The 24,314-nt window shown below is 39.2% G+C and overlaps 1 protein-coding gene across 1 annotated transcript in view; it reads right to left on the reverse strand.

Annotated features, from left to right (window-relative positions):
* Window positions 1-22,379, reverse strand: part of LOC122540707 (otoancorin-like) — a 210,223-nt gene extending 187,844 nt beyond the window's left edge. Inside the window, exon 1 of the mRNA XM_043676824.2 lies at window positions 22,361-22,379. The gene's annotated coding sequence lies outside the window, so the exon portion shown is untranslated. The remainder of the gene's footprint in view (window positions 1-22,360) is intronic.
* Window positions 22,380-24,314: the final 1,935 nt, after the last annotated feature.

A 24,314-nucleotide genomic window follows, 5' to 3' on the forward strand; every position in this document is an offset into this window, starting at 1 on the left:
TACAAGACAATTCTGCCCTGTATAATTTTAGATTTGTTAATTGGTTATATTTGATAAATGGTGTAACCTAGATCCTGATTTTCAAAAGTCATCTTTCATCTCGCTCTGAAATGACTACAATGAATGAATTTAGTGTAATGCATGCATGTATAATAGAGCCACATTAAACTTTGATATAACAAATTGACTTGAGATGAATGCAGTGCATAACGATTAATTTCAGATCCAAAGGTTGTTGGAAATCTCAAACATAACCTCGTAAGTTTCATAACCAAGCAACAGTATGAGCAGTCAATTAGGTTTAAAGCACCTGTTGCAACTTGGTGAATAATGAACATAAAAGTGTAAGTTTGAGTTTCTTGAAACTTGCATTTTGGATTTTAATCATTTTGGAGGAAAATAAATAATGATATAATACTGATTGATTAATTCAATGCACTTCTGGTTTTTCAAAGTGACCTTTGATAAACTTAAATTCAGCTAAAAGCTGTGCCTGGATCTTAACTCTCAGCAAAACCTACTCACCTATTCCCCCTGTACTCACTGACCTGCACAGACCCCCCATTCAAATGATGATTTGGTTTTTAAATTCTTGTCCTTGTTTTTAAGTCCTTCCATGAGCTTGTTCCTCCTTATTTCTGTAATTTCTTCCTGCCCCACAACTGTCCCAGGCACTTTCACTCCTGTCAAACTGTTCTCTTGTGCATTTCTAATTTTAATTGTTCCACTGCAGGTGGCCAGCAGTGTCTTCAGCTGCCTAAGACTTAAACTCTGTAATTCCCTCGTTACAGCCCTCCACTTCTCTTTGTTTTTAAAAGACACTTCTGAAAATCCAGCTATTTGACCAGACTGTTCGTAATCTGTCCTAATATTTTCCTATGTGGTTTTATATTACTTCTGTAGTGCAACTTGGATTGTTTCACTACATTAAAAGTTGCTGTATAGTTTTGTTGATCTTGATACCATGTCTTTACTTGATCAATCAGGAATATGAATTGATTCCTCTGATTTAAAGTTGCTGAGTGGCACTACTAATTGTCAGATGCAGACTGAGAATCCGTTCAAAACTGATTGTATTTTTTAATTTCTGAAATAACTGCACAGAGGCTGGGTCCTGTCACTACGTAACCCTTTATTCACTCGTGCACAGTACACTGGCTGTGGCCAGCCAGCTCAGAGTCAGTCCTCAGCTGAGGAGAATCTAATCTCTTGGTTACGTTTTTTTCTCTTTTTTTTGCCAAATCCCCCACACTACTGCCAAACAGCAGTAGTGCTTATTTCTCCCCAGCACCCATGTTGTGCATGTGTAGGTGCAGGACACAGTGAAGAAACATCAAGTGCAGAAAACTTTATTTGTATTCCAGTAAGAAAGCAAAAAACCTGAGTGGCCAGTGACAAGCAGTGTCCTTCTAAGCGAATGTTCATTCTGCTACCAAATTGACTTTGAGAGAGAAAACATTCAAATTGGGATTAGTTAATTTGTCAAATAATAGAATTTGGGAAATGAATGGCCACTTAATGAAATGACAAATGTCAACTTCTGGTTGTTCTATGTAACAAGACCTGTCCTACCGGCTATCTTCTTTTCCACCTATCCACTCCACCCTCCTCTCTGACCTATCACCTTCATTCCACCCCCATCCACCCATTGTCCTCTTTGCTACCTTGCCCCACTCTCCTCTCTGACCTATCACCTTCATCCCACCCCCATCCACCCATTGTACTCTTTGCTACCTTGCCCCACTCTCCTCTCTGACCTATCACCTTCATCCCACCCCCATCCACTCATTGTACTCTTTGCTACCTTCCCCCACCCTCCTTTCTGACCTATCACCTTCATCCCACCCCCATCCACCCATTGTACTCTTTGCTACCTTCCCCCACCCTCCTTTCTGACCTATCACCTTCATCCCACCCCCATCCACCCATTGTACTCTTTGCTACCTTCCCCCACCCTCCTGCCTGACCTGTCACCTTCATCCCCACCCCCACTCACCTATTGTACTCTATGCTACTTTCACCCCACCCCCACCCTCCTCTCATTTATCTCTCCACACTTCAGGCACTCTGCCTGCATTCCTGATGAAGAGCTTTTGCCCGAAACGTCGATTTTCCTGCTCCTCGGATGCTGCATGAACTGCTGTGCTTTTCCAGCACCACTCTATTCCAGAATCTGGTTTCCAGCATCTGCAGTCATTGTTTTTACCAACAAGATATCATTGTTAACTGTTTGCAATAGAAATGCAATCTGCAGCAGTGTGTCTATTGGCTTACCATAGCCATGTCAGCAAAATGTAGAGTAGAGACAAGAGTGTTGCTTTGTGAATTCGGATGAGAACAAGACTTGTGATCAAAGGAAGGAAGATTCTCCATCGACTAAAAAACCAACTGAACCTCCACCTGACAATACAGAGTCAATGGAAGGGGAGGCAGTGAACAAATAGGGAGTATCTGGCAGGTGGTGAGGAGAAATCTCAAAACAAAAGCCCTTTAGTGCAGATTACAAAATCTGTCTAATGTTATCGCCAACCGGGTCAGGTCTGCTCTGGGATCAGGTCTGATCCACTTCAACCAAATCTGTAGTGCACCGGGCATGATGATCTCTGTGACCCTTGCTCTCCTCAGGGCTACAATCGTCTATGTGCAGGACATGAGGATAGATACCTGCCTAATCAGCCTTGACCAGGACATCACAAACCTACATGTGGGACGAGCTCTCCAAAATGGGTTTGGGAGAGGAATCCACAATTGCATCTGACTGCTCTACATCAACATCATTAGAGCAATCTCAATCAATGGTTCGGAATCAAAATGCTTCCTAATCAGATCTGAAGTCAGGCAGGACTGCCCACTCTCTTCTGCCTCATTTGTGTGTTGCATAGAGCCTTTTGCTAAGTCCATCAGGAAGAATGTGAACCAGAGGGCAGAAGAGGCAGGTCAAAGCCTTCCTGTACATGGATGACATCACCATTTTCTGCTCAGATTCACTGTCAGTGCACGGACACACGAGCTTCTGTGACCAGTTCAAACTTGCCTCAGGAGCCAAGGTAAATCGAGGCAAAAGTGTGGCCATTTCTTTGAGAACTGGGCAGACTGATCCTTTATCCCCTTAGCTGTCAGGTCAGATTATCTGAAGGTGCTGGAAATATGGTTTGGAGGGGCCGAGATGTGCATCAAACCTTAGGAGTAGCATATCATCAAGGTGAAGCATAAGCTGGGTTTATGGAAGTACCACTCCCTCTCCATTGCAGGTAAAAGCCTGGTTATTGGGTGTGAGATACTGTCAGTGCTACCGCACATGGCACCGATCTGGTGTATTCTCTGAACCTGCGTCACCACATCACCTTCCACTTCATCTGGTGCTCAAAGGCGGATAAGAGATACCATGTACAAAGTTCTGAATTGGAGGGGGGAGTGGGGACATACGCAACACTGCCCTCACCCTGCTGGCCGCCTTTGCGTGTGGCTGCATTATGCTTTGTGCAGACTCTTGTTATGTAGGCCCATTGGTATGTACTGAGGTTCTATATATACTGAGAGAACTAAGGGTAATGCCATTCTTAGCACTATTGGAAAGGGACTGCTTCAAAATGTACTCCACTTTAAACCTTTTTGAATAACAAAGCAAACTGTTGTAACTGGTCCTCTGGCAAGGGTCCCCAATTTATTGGAATTCCAGACAAGACACCTTCAAACTCATTACATTATTGAGTGAGAAGGGAGAAACTGGCTTCCCTCCTTTATTCATGATTTGGAAGTGCCAGTGTTGGACTGGGGTGGACGAATCTAAAAATCACACAACACCATGTTATAGGCTATTAGCTTTTGAGGCCACAACCACCTGATGAAGAGGCAGCACCTCGAAGGCTAGTGCTTCCAAATAACCTGTTGGACTATAACCTGGTGTTGTGTAATTTTTAACTCCTTATATTCAAACATAACTCCTCATATTGCAGTTGCTGTCCAAAACCGTTATCTTAAGACAGGGCAGCCCTTTCCTTATGGAAACCTTTCTGAGTTCCAATAAATTAATATTTTAAAAGGAGCGATTTCACCCAGGCATTCCTGGCTTAAAGAAATTTTGAAGTTATAAGTTGCAAAAACTCAAGGAATACAGATAAAACATAATACCGATTAGCGAACAAAATGGAGGAAACACATAACAGTTTAAAACTAAATATATATACGAGATACAGTCTTTGAGATATAAGGTTAGTGTTAAGTTGGATGGTTCTGATAGCGCTGCCTTCAGCAGTTACGCAGTTTGTCTGGAGGTGCAAGTCATACAGACAGAGAGTCTCAGAGATATACAACACAAAAACAGAACTTTTGGTTCAACTTGACCATACTGACCAGATATCCTAACCTAATCTCTCCCATTTGCCAACACTGGCCTATATCCCTCCAAACCCTTCCTATTCATATAACCATTCAGCTGCCTCTTAAATGTTGTAATTGTACCAGCTTCCACCACTTCCTCTGGCAGATCATTCCATACACGCACCACCCTCTGCATGAAAATGTTGTCCCTGGGGTGTCTTTTAAACTTTCCCCCTTTCACCCTAAACTTATGCCCTCTAGTCTGGACTCCCCCACCCTAGGGAGAAGACTTTGCCTATTTATTCTATCCATACCCTCATGATCTTATAAACCTCTATAAGGTCACCCCTGAGCCTCCGATGCTCCAGGGAAAACAGTCCCAGACTATTCAGTCCCTCCCTATAGCTCAAATGCTCCAACCCTGGCAACATCCTTGTAAATCTTTTCTGAACCCTTTCAAGTTCCACAACATTCTTCCTATAGGAAGGAGACCAGAATTCCACACAATATTCCAAAAGTGACTGAACCAATGTCCTGTACAACTAAAACATGACCTCCCAACTCTGATACTCAATGCTCTGATCAATAAAGAAAAACATACCAAATGCCTTCTTCACTACCCTATCTCCCTGCAATTTCACTTTCACGGAACTATGAACCTGCACTCCAAGGTCAGTTGCTGCACTATGTTCACTCCCCATGACCTCACCATTTTGTATGTAAGTCCTGCTCTGATTTGCCTTTCCAAAATGCAGCACCTCACATTTTTCTAAATTAAATTTCATCTGCCACTCCCCAGCCCATTAATTCATCTGATTAAGATCCGGTTGTACTGAGGTAACATTCTTCACTGTCCTTTACCTGAAGGAAGCTGTCTATTTTCTTTTGCAACAGAAGTTTTGCTAATTCATGATTGTTGACCATTTAATAGAGGTTTTTGGTTTATTGCAAGCACTTGAGAATGCAATGGATGTTCTTTAGCTATGACCTTTGAAATAAACGCTAGTCCAATGGACCTCAAGCACCAATTTAGACAACCCGAGACTCGGTTCAATTCTATTATCCTTGTTCTTGACTATTTGTCTTTCTCCTCTACTGCTTTCTTTGAACTTACTTCATTTGGAATATAACTCATGGGAGATGGTTTCTGCTATGGTGGTAATCAACCTCCAATATCTTTGCAACTACAGGGATTACACTTTAGTTCTTATGTCACACTTCTTCCTTTGAAGTTTATCAAAGTGCAACATTCCATGGTCTCTGTTAGAGATGAGTATAGTCCATACAGGAATATTTATGTCAGATCTTTTATAAAAATGTTTTACTTGAAACTTCAATATGTTAGTAAGTAATTTAGGGTTCATTATCTCCTGCTATGACAGAACAGTCTGTAAACTTAAAGGCATATTTTAAACTGCAAATGTATGTAGCTTATGAAGGATACAATGTCAATATTAGTACCCAAGCTTAAACAAGAGCCCATTGATCAATATGTGACAGCATGAACTTAACTTGTAGAATCCTCTGAATTTGCTGAAATAAATGATATTCTGATTAAAGATGGGATTATAATAGATAAGAGATCCTGAGATGAGAGTATATTGACTGAGAGAGGAAAAGCCTTCTCTCTGGAAAACGATTGATATGTATCCAAATTCTGACAGTGTTATTCAGCAGGTGAAGCATATTCAGTGCAGAACTGACGTGATCTTTCATTATGCCAAAATATATTCCAAGCCCAAAGGGCAGAACAATCATAGACAAAGGGCAGAATGCAAAGTCTGCAGAGGATATTATATAAAGAGGAAGTAGGCATGATTCATTAGAGTCTTCAGCTGATACCTCTCCAATGGTCAGCATTACATCTTTCAATTCATTCTATCTATGCTCTTGTGTGCAAGTAATTCAGTTTTGTTTTGCCACCGTTATTCCCAGTATTGGCAAAAAACTGCATAACTCACACACAAGTGTATGGATAGAATGAAGTACAAGAAGTAATGCTAGCCATTGGAGAGATATCACCTGAAGGCTTTGATGGATCACCCTACCCATAGAGTATGTTGGTTTAGTTAGGTCAATAAGAGATGCATGGTTGTAACTGTTGGACTGATATAGAAGGAAAACATCAAGTTAACATAAAGTATTAGATAGACACTGATACATTAAACAACATCATAACCTTCACAGACTTGAGTGAAATGGTTCAACAAGGTGATTGGAGGAAGGTATGGGGGGGGGGGGGGGGGGGGGGGGGGATGTCAGAGGTAGTTTCTTAACACAGAGAGTGTTTGGTGCATGGAATGCACTGCCAGTGGTAGTAGTAGAGTCAGCGACATTAGGGGTATTTAAGCAACTGCTGGACAAGCACATGGATGGCAGTAAATTGAGGGGTGTGTCGGTTAGGGTGATCTTAGATTAGGATAAATGCTCGGCACAACATGGTGGTCTGAAGGGTCTGTATTGTGCTGTACTGTTCTATGTTCTATGTTCTATTATGACCAAAGAATGAAGTGAGGTTAAGGCTACCTGATACTTCAATGTGTGTGATGATAGAACAGATTACTCTGCAAGCCCAAAGCAATGACAAGAATGAAGCTCTGGAGTTCTAAATTATAAATGGCAAACATAAGCCACTTGTTTCAGCTAAAGCAAACCTCAATCGAAATCTCAAACTAAATCCCAAAGTACAGAAAAAGAGATTTGCACTGTCTTGCAGGACATTAGTCATTAGCCACATAACAATCCTAGAGGAATACGATGATGTGTTAACAGGATTAAGATGCCTCTCAGGAGAATATGTCATGAAGTATACAGAAATGTAAGACCAATTCAGAAACTAAGAAGGGAAGTTCCAGCTCCCTCAATGTCTTGAAAGACAGGATGGAAGAGGCAGAATGAAAGGGAATCTTAAAAAAAATGACAATTCCTAAAGAGTGGATTGGCCACATGGTAGCAGTGAAGCAAGCTGGAAAGCTGTGAGTATGTATCAACCCAAAAGATCTAAAGTAAGCTTTGAAAATATCTCCATACCTCATACCAACTGCTGCTAGATATTTACCACAAATTTCACTAAAATCTTCACTATCCTAAATGCAAAGGATAATTACTGTCAAGTGAGGCTGGATAGAACAACAGTTTTCTAACTACACATTCTGGACATTCTTAGGAGAGATACAGTTGTTGTTTATACATGCCATATACAGCTCCAGAGGAATATTAACACAGACAACATGAGATTACTAGTGATCTTCTTGGAGTGGAGGCGACAGTGGATAATTAGCTCGTGTGTGGATTTGCAGTAACAATGGAAGAAGCCATTGCTGATCCAGATGAAAATCTAGAATTCCTCTTAGAACTCAGTCGATGAACCAGAATTTAAATACAAACACAATTTCAGTTAAAGATGCCCAAAGTCAGATACATGACCCACATATTGATTGCAAATGTCCTTCACCTGAGTTCTATTAAAAGGGTGAGAGCTATAGTGCAATGCAGTCAACAACAAACATAAAAACAATGCAATAATGTGTTGGATTTATCAACAACTTAGCAACAATATTCCCAATTTATCATTAGAATGTCAACTATTATGTAAAATCGTAGCTAAGAGCATGCAGTGGAATTAAGGTCCGGCACAAGAGGCGTCAGTTACCACAATCGAGAAATCTTTGCAGTGTAATACTGTGGGGAAAATTATGAAATCACTCTGCAGTATGATGCCAATGTGATAGAACTTGGAACAATCCTAATGCAAGAATAACCAGATCCAATTGCATCAATAGCATTAACACAACTGGGTCAACATTATGCTCAGATTGAGAAAGAGTATCTGCCTTTGATTGTGACCATTACCAACAGAAGCTACTTGGAAGAGACAAGGTGACAGTTGAATGTGACCACAAGCCTCTTCAAATTATTTTTTTTAACGCTGCTACAATGTGCTACAACCTCTTGAAAGAACGTTACTCCAGTTCAGAGATGCTATCTGGGTCATGACATTCAACATAGGAAAATGTTCACTTCAGACATGCTGTCGAGAGCAGCACTCCTGATGAAGAAAGTATTGGATGCTATGACAAAGTGGGAAATTTTCCAGATGCAATGTGAAACAGCCGCTCAACACACTCTTGAACTCATCAGTTCAACATGGACTCTGAATCTATTGGAAGAATGTTTTGCTCAAGTCAAGTGAATTACCAAACAAAATTCAACTTTCCAAGTGATGCAAGAGCTGGTGATGAAAGGATTGATCAATAGTGTGAAGGAAACATCTGCTTCCAAAACAGCATATTTTGAAAACAGAGATAAATCAACAATACAAGGAAACATATTTTACCAAAGAAATAAATTCAATGTCCCAAATATTCCAGTCAGGGTCAGAATCATTATCCCTGGACAAGGACCTTTTATTATGAACGTATCCAGGAATCCAACAATAAAGATGAGATTGTAAAAACAGTAGCCTCTTTTGCAGCTGTATGCCACATACCATCTTTTAAATGGTCAGACTCATTGACAGCAATTCTGAAAGGGTAAGTTTGAAAGGTAATTTAGGGTTAACAATTTTTTGGTGCCAGGTGGGTAGCATGTGAGGTGGATCGGGTCTTTGGCTGCTAGATGTTTATGGTTTAGGGTGCCAAGTCAATAGGGTGCCACTGTATTGGGTAAATGATTGAGTGATTTGAGTAAGTCAGGGTTGGTTGTGGTGGGTTTCTTTTCCAGGGATATCAGATCACTGCAGGGCCAAATGTCAGGTTCTCAGTAGTCAGACTGCTGGCTGGGGATGGCAGTAGGGAGAAGGTGTGCAAAGTTGGCAGGTGGCATCAGGTGAAGGGCTGTGCAGTGAAGTATCTGCTCTGGCTGGATCAGGTTCTTAGATTGATGCTGGGAGTCTTAGATCTGGTGGGAGGCTTGGGTCACTCTAACAAAGGGGGGGGAGGGTGTTAGGTCTGGGGAAAGTTACAGGTGTTGGATCTGGTGAGGGAGGGGTCAGTTCACTGAAGGGAGATGTGTCTGGACCAAGGTAGGGGTCAAGCTGGAGTGAAAGGGTGGCAAAGGGTGTTAGGGGGAATCAGACTGGTGGTTTGGAATGCGAGGTTTGAGGAAGGTGAGCACAAACAGTTGGGGTCTGTTCCAGGGGAATCAGTCTGGTGGCAGAAAGTATTGGCTGTGGATGGTATTGGTCCTTTTAGTTGGGGGCTGTTGATGGTGCTGGTAGTGTGCACTCTCAAGTGGTGGGGAGCATCTGGGGTCTGACAGTTGTTTGGAATTGGGAGATGTGTAGTCAAGGAGTCAGTGGTGAGGTGGGGTTTCAGCTTAATTGTTATCCAGGAATGAGAGAAGGATTTTAAACCTCTAAATCTACCTCCGAAGAACCTTGTTTACTCTCTAACTTAATGGAATCGTTCAGAGGGTTTCAACACAGGAGAGCTGCCCATTGTAAGAGTCAATTTCTTGGACAATTCCCATGGGTTCAGCTGTGTTAGAGACTTTGCATCTCTCCAACACACAGCTCCAATCTAGATGGCTCCAACAAGTCTCTGCCCATCTGCATAATTTAGCCATTATCTCGAAGGAGGTGGGAGGAGAAATGTTAATCTCAGTCTGCACAAGCAAGCAAGAAATTTAAGTCAAGTCTGAGGGAGATAAAAGATGTGGTCTACTGGCCAAAGACAAAAACCAAGGTAAAGGACAACATCAGCCAGTGCAGTGCTTATAATGATGACAAAAGCTAACTGCTGACTTTCGACACTGCAGACAGACCATGAATGAAGCTGGGAGTAGGCCTCTTCACTTTTGCAGGAACTGATTATAGTGTCACTGTCGAGTTCTACTAACGGGTGGCATGGTGGCTCAATAGTTAGCACTGCTGCCTCACAGCGCCAGGGACCCGGGTTCCATTCCAGCCTCAGGGGATTGTCTGTGTGGAGTTTGCAAATTTTCCCTGTGTCTGTGTGGGTTTCCTTTGGGTGCACCGTTTTTTTCCCACAACCCAAAGATGTGCAGGTTAGGTGAATTGGCCATGCTAAATTGCTCATTGTGTTCAGGGATGTGTAAGTTAGGTGCAATATTCAAGGTAAATATAAGATAATCAGTAGGGGAATGGGTCTGGGTGGATTACTCTTTGGAGGGTTGGTATGGACTTGTCGGGCCGAAGAGCCTGTTTCCATACTGTAGGGATTCTATGGTTCTATTCTGATGACTGTGAGGTGGACTAGTTGACTTCGTTGTTAAATGCTTCGAAGTGACTTTAACCGTAATGGCATTCCTAACTTTGTGCAGAACAATGATTGTCCTCAGTTTGAATAAAAGAATCTGCTACTTCATAAAGATTGCAGAACTCAACACTATACCTCACCTCCACATGAACCCCAGTTATGATTGGTGCCTGTTTATCTAGTGTCGCAAATTGACAAAGGAGTTGTTCATTTCCACTCATTTCACTTCAGAATCTGGTGTGCCCCTTTCATGCCAGTGGTTATTTCTTCATGTGTCTGTTGTGAGCCCCAGACATTTATTTATAATATTCAAGGGACTTTAAGATATAACTTCGAAGAAGTATTAGATTAAGTTCCACTTTTAGCTGTAGCATGTACAAAAGGAAAAAAGTCTAGGCTGTTGATTGCAGCTTGTTGTTTCATGATGTTGTTAACCTATAGGGAGTGCCCAAATCTTCTGACCTGGTTGGAATCTCAAATTCTGACACAGATTATACAAAATATTACCTACTTATTTCACTAAATGACTGATGCAAATTCCATTCCAACACAGCGTGCCACATCACTCGCAGAGAGCAGCACAAAAATTCTTATCAGAAATAACATCAGCTTTTTTGACACTAGCTGCCACATTCTGATAATGAACCAAAGCTAAAGGTCAAAAGCTTCTTCCAAAGCTGCAGAGAAAAGTTAAGTGTTTGACAGGGAGAACTGCAGATGGGTTGTTGAAGGGTTCTGATGCCTTGTGTGTGAGTGGGGTGTCAAGTGGAGGAAGGAATAGATGGCATTTGATTGATGGATAGCATGGGTGAGGAGATTGAGGGAAGTTGGTAGTAGGGCAAAAGATTGGGTTAGCATGCTGGGTATCTGGGAAAGGCAATGGTCACATTCCAAGGGTGTTGTGGAAGATGTTTGGGGGTATATGAGTGTCTGGGGGTTGGGTGGAGTTAGTGCAAGTTTTAATCCTTTTATTTTTCCTGGGTAACTACCCATATAAGTAACCCAGAATCCTTTGAAATCTTTGTCTCTACCTTCCTGGGCAATTGCCTCATAGTCATTATGTTGGGATTTGCAAGAGATCCCATCCCACATCTTTCAGGGTCTGTCCCATCTTCAATTATCCAGAGATCACAAGATCTGGGATATGGTTTAAAACCTGTATCCAGTGGTGGATTGATGATGTTGAATTCAAATGAGTTTGTATCATCCACTGATTACATAAATACAGCTTCGGCTGAGGTTTTCCGAGTACCACTCCTAATTTTGATGTTAACACAACTGCAACTTTGCCAACACTGTAAAGAATTAAAATTGAAGTTTATGAAAGCTCCCATATGTGGTTCTAACATTTTAAAGATTAAAGTGCACTGACCACCAATATTAAGTAGGTATGAGGAAATGAAAGAAGGTACTGTGGTCTCAGTTCTCAGCCAATTTTGTTTTAACTTTAATCTGTAATTGTACATTTAGGTTGATATCAATGCAAAACTGCTTATGTGTGATTTGGCCAAAAGTATGAATAGTGGAAACCAGATTCACACTTCATCCCTTCAGTAAATATGTACTCCACTCCTGTCTTGAAGAAATTTTCCATTTTATTTCTGACATATTTCAAAATTTATACACAATCGAGAGGTTTAATACATTAGCAGTAACTACAATATAGCAGTTGCAAGGTGGGGAATGGGGGGAGATGAAAATACATATATGTAGAAATTTCTTTCGCTAATCTTACCAATATGAGTGAGATGCAGTAAATTGTCTTAGAAATTTGTACTAGATCAAAGACAGTGGTGCATATGGAAGTATGTGACATCCATTTATAGACAGGTTGCACTGAATTTTCATAACACACTCAGTTTTTACTTCCCCATAGAAAGAACAACACAGCCACCAATAACGATCCACTTAACACAAGTCGCCTAAGCGGTACAATGCACAGAAGCAGCCACTGAAAATAGTCAGAATCACATTCTCAAAACTGAGTGCATTATTAAAAAAAAAACACGTGCAACATTACAGGGATTCTGGTGCAGCTTAGCAAAGGGGCGGCATGTGAACCCTCCTTCAAACAGAGTAAGCCCATCCTTTCCAAAATGGCATGCACCCTACAAATGTAAGTGGGTTAACACAATCATCCTGAGTTTTATTTTAAAAAAAGCAATTAAGGAAGAGGAAAAGAAAAAAAAAAAGTCCCATCAGAAAATGACATATTTATTTTAAGGTTGGTTATTGTATAGCAATTACACTGCATCCTTATTAAAACATACACTAATACGACTACAGTAATATTAACAGCAGTACACCTGTCACACAGAGGAGACAATTAAGCATTATTTTACAGAGGAGAGGCTTTTGTAGCATACTTCAGCAATCAGAAAACATTAGACTTTTTAAATACATTACAAGAAGACTGTCTCGAATCTCAGTAAAAATTCCACTGTATAACACAGGATTATTTTCTTAATTCTGTGCCCAATACAGAACTGCGATGACATTGATATAATATACAAAATAGAACCACAATAGCAAATTTGGACCATCATATTGCGACACAATGGAATTTCCTTCAAAGACAATATCATAAATGCCTCAGGTTTAAATTAGTCTAACCATAGTGACAATGGTGAATTGAATATTGAAAGCTTAACTTCCTGACATTGTAATCTGACATGTCGGTGAGGTATCATTGGCAATGGTGACACTGCACTGCAGATGATTGAAACCCAGGTTGAAATAGCTGACATAATTGTCAATAGGACTTAAGAAATTATCACAACATATTGTAATAATCAAAATGTGGTCTTCTAGCAGTTACGAAAGTCAGATACATTATGATTTAAGAACCCCTCATCTTAAATAATTAATAACTTTTTTACATTTATACACTTTTTTTAAGGAAGAATTTCAGGTGGTAGAAGTTTTGCACATAAAGCATTTTTATTTAATCATCTTCTAGCCTTTTACTGTCACACAATTTAAATTTGAAATTTTCAATGTACGAGCAAGCTAACATATTTTATCATATATATATACCTTTAAAAATCTTCTCTATATTTTAATTTGCATGCAATTATAAAGGGCCAGCTTTGTGTTTAGATGAATGATTAGTTGTGAATATGTTGCTGTAAAGTTGCTTGTGAAGTTATAGAAGAATTGTACACACTATATGGATTTTACCAGTCTGGGGAGTCACCATCCAATGTCCACTGTGATCAAGTAGATTGAAGACATACAGCTGCTGTAATGGGTTGAGAGGTGAATACTGGAATGTGGATTGTTACTTTGCAGTAGTTAAGTTTATGTTATTGCTTTTCATTTCTAAATGATCAAAAGGGGCATTTTGCTGTCATGTCATGTGCCTTATGGAATGAGCAGTGATAAACAAGGAGATATTAATTGTTGCTGCTCCATTTCCTAATTTTTTTAAACATTTAAAACAGAGGAAATTGTAAGGCAAGGAGTCTACAGAGTGGTAGATACATGGCCCCTCCGCAGCATGTTGTACTTAGATTGGAGTCAATATGGATCGTCAGCTGAATTTTTGTTGCAGGCTGTTGCTGTGATTGCAATAACCTCAAAATAACTCTTGATGCCAAATTTTATTTGTGACCTGTTGAAAGAACCAATTACTTCAATAGAAATTTATGTAGGCTTTAGGAAGTCCTGTTACTAAGTTAACAGAATTTCCCAATTGTGTCATTTCTCTCCACTGTGTCTCCAGTTGCAATGTATCAGTCGTTCAGTATCATTCACTGAATGTTTGGTGTTGTTAGGAGAAGGTAATCCTTTAGAATGCAGAAGGAAAACCTTCACGGTACAACTAAAACATCTCTACCCTGCAAAAGCTGAAATGTAGCAGGAGCAACAAGCCACCAAATCTGTTAATGTCACTGTTAGCATTTCCAATAGACCACATTGTGGGTGTAGTGGAGATTTCAGGGCTAAACAGAGAAGTACCATGTAAATATGTAGGTGTTGTTACAGTGGGGAATCCAAGATTAATGCCTGAGCACTGTAGCCAAGCAAAAAAGCACTGAGCACAGTCAAAAAATTGCAGGATCACATTACATGAGGTTTTTCTAGCATGATGAAGCTGGAGAATAAATCATTGAATACTGGAAAAGCAATAGACAGGAGCACCGATCAAAAAAATTATATTATGTGAAGGATGTTACCAATATAAAAGTAAATGTTAAAAAGTACATTCTGGTGACTGTATGTTTTCTCTGCCTCATATCAAATGGCTGGTACTTTAAAGCATAGAGGGGCAACCTCTACAAGAAAAAAAAACTGTGTGTACTTTCCATCTAGTTACTGCCTGATATATGACTAGAAACAGAGCAGCAGCAGAAACAAAGTCATACAAAGGATTTGCTCATGACTTGCTGCAGGTTTTGATGGTCAGAGTTCACGAGGGGAACAGACAGGGGCTCATTAATAAAACAAGTCAGACACAGATGATGAAGTTAAGGCCCTAACACTATTTTTGTTTCTGCCATCATTGTCAGGCAACTATCGCTAGCAGCATATATCAAGATATGGAGTTGCTGTAGAGGAAAGCTAGGAACCAGTCTGGCATATAGATGCTCCCTACCTATACTCTCGGGTCTCTTAGTTCTCCCAATGCTTTCACACAGTGCTTTCCCTGGCTAGGTCCACCAAGCTCAGCTTCCTCGCTGGAGTTACTGCTTCCACCTCCACTGTTATTGTGCACACCTCACACCACAAATTGACAAGATGTCGGGATGCTAGAAATTGCTACTTCATTGTTAATGAAGCCTAGTCACAAACATTTAAAGTTTCAGGAGGGTAAATAGGATGTTTTATGTAATGGATACAAAATTTTCTCAGATTATTTTGTAAATTGATGATTATTTTTAAGCATATCTGTTCACACAAAACATAGCCAAGTTACCTCATTATCTAATGGCACTAATAATATATCCAGAGCAACTCATTTTTTTTTCAAAAAATTCCAATTAGAAAATATTTACAATATTAATCTAACTTAATCTCCAATGTCTTATTTTCCTTTGTCAGACTTTCCTATCCCTCTCCTTCTGTTTTCCCATTTAGGCTTTAATTGCTTGATATTTAAATGACCCTTTTCCTTTTCTGAACTCAACTCCTTTTAAAATTCAATTCCTTAATCATTCTGAAAGCCACTTTCAAAAGATAGGTAGATCTGACTGTGTCATTCCAGTAACTGATTAAATGTTGGCATCTTTCACAGTCTATTCTTCAGTAGGGCAAAAGGCCTTGTTGGCAGTGATAGAGCAGACATGCCAAGATGAGTCTTCTCATCTTTGGCAGCTCAGTGGTTAGATATAAGTGGATACTGAGAATGGGGAAGTTGGGGGAGAATCAAAAATCTGTTGTATTAATTGCATCTCCTGTAATGAACAAAAAAGTGGTAAATAACACAGCTTAGTAGAATCAGAAATTTGAAATTAGTCAGGATTTCTAAACCTTGGAACCTATTTTAAATCAATTGGGGGTGGCACGGTGACTCAGTGGTTAGCACTGCTGCCTCACAGTGCAAGGGACCTGGATTCGATTCCAGCCCTGGTGACTGTTTTCACATTCTCCCAGTGTCTGCGTGGGTTTCCTCTGGGTGCTCTGGTTTCCACCCACAGTCCAAAGATATGCAGGTTCGGTGGCTTGGCCATGCTAAATTGCCCATTGTGTTCAGGACTGCCTTGGTAAATATTGGGTAGGGGAATGGATCTGGATGGGTAACACTTTGGAGGATCAGTGTGGACTTGTTGGGCCAAAGGGCCTGTTTCCACACTGTAGGGATTCTATCACACAATCAAGCACAAATCACGTCCTGGAGCCATGTGATATTGTTCCTACAATCGTAGAATTTCTTAACTGAGATAGCTCTTCAGTTGGAGCTTTCTGGCTGGTTCACTGTGACGTTAGCAGATATGTTTTGGAAATATTTACCTGACTGGCTTATCGTGTGGAATTCCTTGGCACTTATTTCTTCTTAAAAATAAACACAATAGAATTTAATGATCCCCGGAGAAGATTCTTTTTGTGTGGTAAAACTCTAAACATGCTCTTGGGAAACTTGTTTACAATTTCAGTGCATTTTTGCAGAATTAATTTTCCCTTAACTATCTTTTCTCTCATGCTATTGTTTAAGCAAAAGATTTCAAAACCAAGTTCTGCTCTATTACAATGAATTGTATTATAAAGTAGTACATTTGCTAGTTTGGGGGTATGCTTTTGAGGTGAATAATATGACAATTAATAGACTGCACTATTTAATAGGTAAAATTACAATCAATGGGCAGGAGGATGTCTTCTCCCGGAAGTGCTAGATTTAGCAGATGAATCCCTTAAAGGTTATGGTACCATTTGTCAGAACCATAGGACTGCAGACTGGAAAACATTGAATTGTACTCAACAATCAATTCTAATTTATACCAATGTGAATCAATTCTGACACAAGAATCTACCCTTTACAATTAAACAATGGCTGATCAGACAAGAACCAATGAGTCCATTAAAATATTTGCAACAAAGTCATCGGCTTGACATTCTAATCACAGTTTGTGTAGAAAGTCCAGTTCCTAATGCACTGCAGCACAATCATCAGAACAGACAAGGCAGGGTTATAAAGAATACTAGATATATCTCTAACTGACTTTAAGTAAGGCTGCTTGATAGTATTAAAAAAAAAATTAAAAACCAAAAGAAATGCAGATGCTGACAGTCAGAAACAAAAACAGAACCTGAAGGGTCACTGGACCCTTAATTATATCTCTGATTTCTCTCCTCAGAAGCTGCCATACCTGCTGAGCTCTTCCAGCAATTTCTGTTTTTGTTAAAAAAAATCTTGGGATATTGGTATTACTCACAAGACAAGCATTTGTTTTCATCCTTAATTATCTGTGGTAAAGAGGTACTAGTGCAGTCTACACAGTGTTAGTACACCCGCAGTGCTATTGGAGAGGAAGTTCCAGCATTTTGATTTAGCAAACACGATAGCAAAGGAACAGCAATAGTTCCACATTAGTGGCTTGCTGAGGAAGTTGCAATTGGTGGCATTCCCATGCACCTTCCACCCTTGACCTTCTACTGGATGGAGGTAAATATTCAAGATAATGGGTGGTTCATAGATCAAATCGGCAGTATTCCATCACTGTTCAGATTTGTGCTTTGTAGATGGAGGACAGGCACTGGGGAGTCAGGTTACTTGCCGCAGAAAGACCAGCTTCCAATACACTCTTGTAGCCACAGTAATTATCCTATGTCCATTCCAATTTAATTACTAGATATTGATTGTGGGACATTCAGCAATGGGTATGCCACTGAATGTTAAAGTTGGTGGTTAGATTACGTCTTGCTGAGGATGATCAATGCCTGGATTTACGTAGTGTGAATAGTATTTGCCAATTTGCAGCCCAATCCTGAACATTGTTCAGGTCTTTCTGCTGCTGATCTTAAAAATTCAAGGAGAACATTAAGGATTATGTTACAATCTAAAATCACTGAAAATGTGAGGGGACAATATACACCAGTGAAGATTAAATTTCTAAATAATTTTCTTTCTCCTTTTGCTATTTTCAGTTTTAGCAATTGGTATTGACTCCAGGAATATAACACCATGTCTATATAACAAAAACCCTGGCCATTCGTAATGAAAATGCCTGCAAAACAGCCATCTCATCAAGCACCTCACAGAACATGTCATAAATCTCGAGATGAAATTTGAATATACAAGGATGAAGTTTGAGTAATTCCTAACTGTCAAGACAAACAGAGTTAAACTTGATCATGTCTAACAATATTAATTAATCCAGGCGGTTTTATTCAAGTTGCCATACAGTAAATACTGTTTGCAGCTTATGTATAGAATTGGTAAATAATGGGACAACATAATTCAAAGATGAAGGATTATGGTATAATGACAGAAATTGTTCATCAATAATCTACAATTGATGACTGGGAAATACAATGTTCAATATTCTATTATAAAATGATAAAATAAATTAGACCAGTTCATTATAATGTTCAGCTGGCAGTATCTTGTAGAACAACACAATCTGTTATTCATGCTGTTGATGGATGGGAGTAAAGGAAAGAAATTAGTGAAGTAGACAAACCCTCTTAGGAAAGGGGTCCAATTATTAGAAGTTTTGGGAAGAGAGGATTGGTTTGAAAGAGGAGAATCCCACTAGCTATGTGTAGAAAATACATTATTACAACAGCTCTGCTTCTGGTGCAAAATTACAACTATCAATTTGAAGGTTAGCTCGTGAAATCAGACCAGGCACATTATGAAGTTTCTATTGGCAAAATAAAATGAGATTCAAAAATACAAGAACAGTTACGTATGTTCAGGTGGTAATCAACCAGAGTTTGTTTCAAAACAATGGTAAAATTGATGTATGTTATTCATCTTACAATGCCATCTAAATCATGAACTATGACACTGCCAATAATATCCTTCAAACAATGGCCATGATGTTATGGACAGATGGGAGCCCCATGCACCAGTCGGAAAGTCAGGGAAAAACTGCCTCAAGCCCTGGATGTCATGGACTGCACCTGATCTCTTTATAACTACATGCCTGCAGTTGTACCTACCACTTCTCAGAGAATGAATGCCCCACCTCGAATAGCTATTGATCAATCAAAGAGGGGGCAGCTGTTCAGTCCCAGCAGCACTGCCAGAAACTGTAGCCACTGCTAGTATTGCAACAGTCCCCAGGCTGGCCACAATGGAGGAGGTCCAATGTAGCTAAGAGTGGCCAGGGCTCACCAGAACCAAACTGACAGGCACTGGTCTTCAACTTGGGGCAGTTATCCATCGGCCATCATTGTCTTTGATCAGGATGGAACTTTCCATCTGAGGTAGAAGGGAGGTCACTAGATTTCACTGGGCTGTCTCCCTAGTGGCAAAGAAACAGCAGAGGGCAGGAAGGTGATCGGCATGGCATTCACTAAAATCCCCTTTCCCGTCCCAACACACTGCTGGGATCTGTGTGTTATTCTGTACGTAACATGCTCCTTCAAGACCATTTTGAGTTCTCATATCCTAGAGATAAAACTTTGTTCAGGTTTTTAACCTTGTTCAGCTTATGCAACAGTCAAGGCTATTTAAAAAAAATATTATCCATCATCCATCTTCAGAAGGAAATCCCTTTGTCTGTACCACACTCCCTCAAACATCCTCCACAGTATCCATCATAATATCTGTGATACAGTCCCTCAAACTAGGTGTGATTCTTTGTCTCTCACATACCTGATTTTTAGACATGGCCTATACCACACACACTTATTATCATGCTCTCAAATTAGAATTAACAAATCTCTCAACCTTACCTCACAGTTGATAGATTACAATAATATCATCACATATCAGTTCTATGGATCCTAACAACCGCCTAACTATCTATGTTAGCAAAAGAAAAGTTGAACTAAAAGGAAAGTCAAGTTATCCAAACTCCGTCATATGTCTTAAAGTTACATTGGAGTAATTACAGGCAGTAATCATAGTTAATGTGATGACTGTGAAGGGCTCATGCCCGAAACATCAATTCTCCTGCTCCTTGGATGCTGCCTGACCTGCTGCACTTTTCCAGCAACACATTTTCAGCTCATGACTGTATATCTGCACAAGTTTTAGGGTGTGGTGTCATTTGAATGGATTGCCAAGATTGCTACCTGGTGATCATTTTCTAGCACCCACCTGTCTCAAGACTCTTGGTTCTTATCATAATAATTGGCAGAATGACAATGGAAGGATATCAATATGCACACAAAGAGGATGTCATTTTGAAAGAATATGCTTGTGAATGACATCAAAGTGGTCCCACCCAGAACCTGACCTTTCTTTGCTGAAACTGTGTTTGTCCCGTATGCTTCTGTTCAATTCTTTGTATTCATCAATTTAGTATTCATCAATTGTGTTAATTGGATAAGAAATCACTTTGGAAAAAGATTTTAATAAGTAATGCTGCTTAGTTTATTTATCTTATAACATACATTACTGCAGTCTCACAACTAAAATTTATAATTCATATTATGCTATGCAGCCTGTCGATTGAATCAATATATTGATGGCAAAATGTATTTAAAATTGTCGACTATTTTTTAAACACTGATCAGAGAAGCAGATTATTACATATCCCCAGATTTATATAGTTGTCAAAAATATAGATTTATTTAGTTAGTAAGAAAATGTATCAAAGCTTTATGATTAATAAAATATGACTGCTAAAATTGGCAGAAAACTTAATGACATGATGTTTTATAATTTTGATGGCAATGTTATTAATGACCTTGACTAAATGGGTCCCCATTCTGTAATATGTTGAAAGGATGGAATTTTGATCAATGCTTGGGGTGAGATTATGGTATTTTACAGGAAAGAAAAAGAAAACTGTATTTGTAGAACTTGATTATGACTTGTCACTACTTATTTTATCAGTGGCACAGCTCAATGTTGAGATATTCCAATAAATATGGGAAGGCCGCTTGATGCTCACCACCATGCTTTAATGCTCCTGACCAGTATTGCAAAACTCTGGTTCCAACATCTTACTGAAATATTACACAAAGAAGAATGGAAATAATCCTATCAAGAAAGTTTGAAAGCCTGGATTTTTAAAGCAGATATTTCTGCAATACACTGAAATTTTAATTTCCTTAAATTTGTCATCAGATTTTGTACCACCTTAACAATAACCCAGTCACTTAGTATTATGTGCAAACCATTCTTTCAACCCTTGCCAGCCTGGAATTAAGCTGAATTGTCAACTTCACATGATAAAAACATCTCCGTTGGGACCTAAACAGTCAGTGAGAACAAATATTTACAATTGTTCTGGTGCCAGGTTTGTCAGTGTGTAGATCATATGAAGGGAACAATTAACACATGAAAAACTGCGCTGGAATACTTTGTGCAGCTGATTAATGAATGGAAATACTGAGAAATCTCGATTATCCGGCATATCAGAATATTGGATTATCTGGCATGTTCGCAAGGTCCCAATGCTCGATGTTATCCGGCACTCAGTTAACCGAACAAAATACTGCCTGCCTGTGTCCTTTGAATAATTGAGGTTCCTCTGTATAGGGCAGACCATCAGCCAATGAAAACAAGGATACCAGCACAGCCAAAAGAAAAAAAGGATGTCTCCACCTTAGGGAACCTCTTCTCAAAATATAACAATAAACTTTCATGTGTACAATTATACCCTAGCGTGACATAAATTAGAAAGTAATAAGCTCTTTAAGTTTCAATTATGGGACTACCGCATGGAAAGTTTTAGAAGCAACATCTCACATAGGTCCAGAACAATCTCACAGCCACTTCTGATGTTCATGCTACCATCAACATTGTCAATTGTTTCACTTTTGTGAAATACAAAATCAATCACAAACAAGGTCAATTAATCAGGCCCAGAATTCTATTTAACCTGTTTTAATTTCAGAGACTGAGGGCATTCCTACTAAGCAACCTATTTCTGTCAGACTGTAGAGATACATGATCATGCTTCAAGGATCAGTGAAGTTTCTTTTTCTTGTTTCCTGTTTCTCTTAGCACATGCACAAGTTGTTTACGCGACTCATACTGACTAAAACATAGTTCTGAAATGAAGATTGATTTGGTGCTAGTTGTAGGAATGAACTGTACAATATCTTTACGGGGTCACTGCATATTATACAGAGAGAGAGAAAAAAATTCATCCCAGTTAGATACAGAATCAGTTCTAACAACTCTTAAATCATACTAAACATTTCCAGAAATTAAACCATAAGCTTCTAATGCTAAAAGTTACCAAAAAACACACACACACCTGATTAAAGCATCTGAAGGTTTCCCAAAGGATGTGCTGATTTTCAAGCTGCCTTTAGCTTCCTTGCATATTATGGATAACCCTCCTTTTGAGAGGGTGAAGGGAGAAATTGTTTAAGTTGACTTGTGGTCTAATTTGCTTCTTTTTTATGGCACAATATGACCTTCACTTCCTATTTCTTCATAGGAGTCCAAATAATACTTGGCATTGACCCAAACTTAAATTCAGGTTTGGCTGAGCGAGTAGGAGTGAGAGTTAGAAGCTCACTCCCCAATCCAGAAACAATGCCATGTTTCTTTAAATTGAAAGGCCTCAGTTAAATTACATTGGCTGTCTTTTTGCCTTCCCTGGTCAGCAAAAATACTGACCCATGTCTGCAGATGAGTGGCAGGATCAACAGCATCATAATTTGCATGGGGGCAAGTTTGCAGCAAAGGAGGAACAAGTTTTGCTTATATGGACCCAAGGAGAAACATTTCTGTTCCCTTGTGCCACAGAATGGAAGTTAAAATATGTTAAAAAAAAAATCTTTTGGGCCTCTTCAGACTTGGATATGTATCTCTGCTGAACTATTAGGAAACTTATTGTCATCCATGTTAGTGAGTTGATAGCACATTCAAATCTTGACAATGCTGTCCAGCTTGATATACAGAAGAAGGATCGAGCCAATTCTGCACAGATCTTATTTCTGTCTGGTTAGTTCGAAATCTCCAAGGCAGGATTTGAAATAACCATCTGCTGACTTCCACTGAGCTGGTTCAATGAAAGATTTGCTCCTTACAATAGTTATTTAAATATACCCTGGCAAAAGCTTCATGTTCACACAAAACAATTTCTAATTTGCAATATTCTCAGAAATACTATTAAAGTCTTGGAGGACAATTACAAATGGTCGTCATAAAATTAAATAAGATAATTTAAAAAAAAACAAAAGCATTGGGGAATTATTTTGTTTGTTATGTAGGTGAAAATGACCTGAATCTCCACTACCCAGGTGAATTTTTTACATCAGCTTTTCTTCCTCTGATGAGTTACCTTCCTTTCATTGATGAAGGTATTGAGCTGAACAATTTCATTGGTGCAGCAGATCATCAACATCTCAATGTTCCTCACATAAATCTAATCTGTGGGCAGCCTGGTCAACCTTGGAAGGCATTATCGATGAACCTGATTCTACTGTCAATTTTCAGCAAAGTCACAAGGTAATAGCCATGAATGAGTATCCTCTCTGACCATCTCCTCAAACGTCAAGTGCATTGAGGCAAATTTCCAGTTCTCAATACACTTAATGCAATTAAGAAGAGAGTTACTATGGACGTTTTTCCATTTGTACTGCTCAATACATTATCAGACAATGTGTTTCAATACTAAACCGTACAAAATTCAACAATTTCTTGAAAAAGTAAAGTTGAGGTTGATGTGTTGTTGTTATATGAATATCTTTGGGATATATTCATATCTATTGTTATAGATTAGTAGTTACAAGCAAAATGTTAAGCCAAAGTTGATGAAACATTATAAAAACAGAGATATTTATGACTTGTACATTTGTTCCTCAAGAATCCCAATGATCTCATGGATTTACTTCTGTGAGAAGACTGGGGCTATCAGACCTGAAGAGATCTCCGTATTTGCTCTAGGTTCATATATGAATCAAGTGGAACTTAAATTATCCCTTATATTGATACAATTGAGAACAAATTTCAACCAAGTCCGATGAACATAACAGAACTAAAGAACCTAGGCCAACAATTTTTCAGCAGTGAATCAAATGGTTGAATACCTGATCCATTGTACCAGCGTCTTTATAAAATGATTGGCATTTATTTTAATTGCTAATATTAGATCAAATATTATAAAAGTCTTTGTCTTCTTCCTAAGTTGTTCTCCCTGCTTTTAGTCATTAGGCTATTGCATCTGAAGTCAAAGACAATTGATGTAACTCGTTCTAATA

This window comes from Chiloscyllium plagiosum, unplaced genomic scaffold, assembly GCF_037043375.1.
Source record: "Chiloscyllium plagiosum isolate Xiang-an unplaced genomic scaffold, Cpla_swu_hap1 HiC_scaffold_29, whole genome shotgun sequence".
NCBI lineage: Eukaryota > Metazoa > Chordata > Chondrichthyes > Orectolobiformes > Hemiscylliidae > Chiloscyllium > Chiloscyllium plagiosum.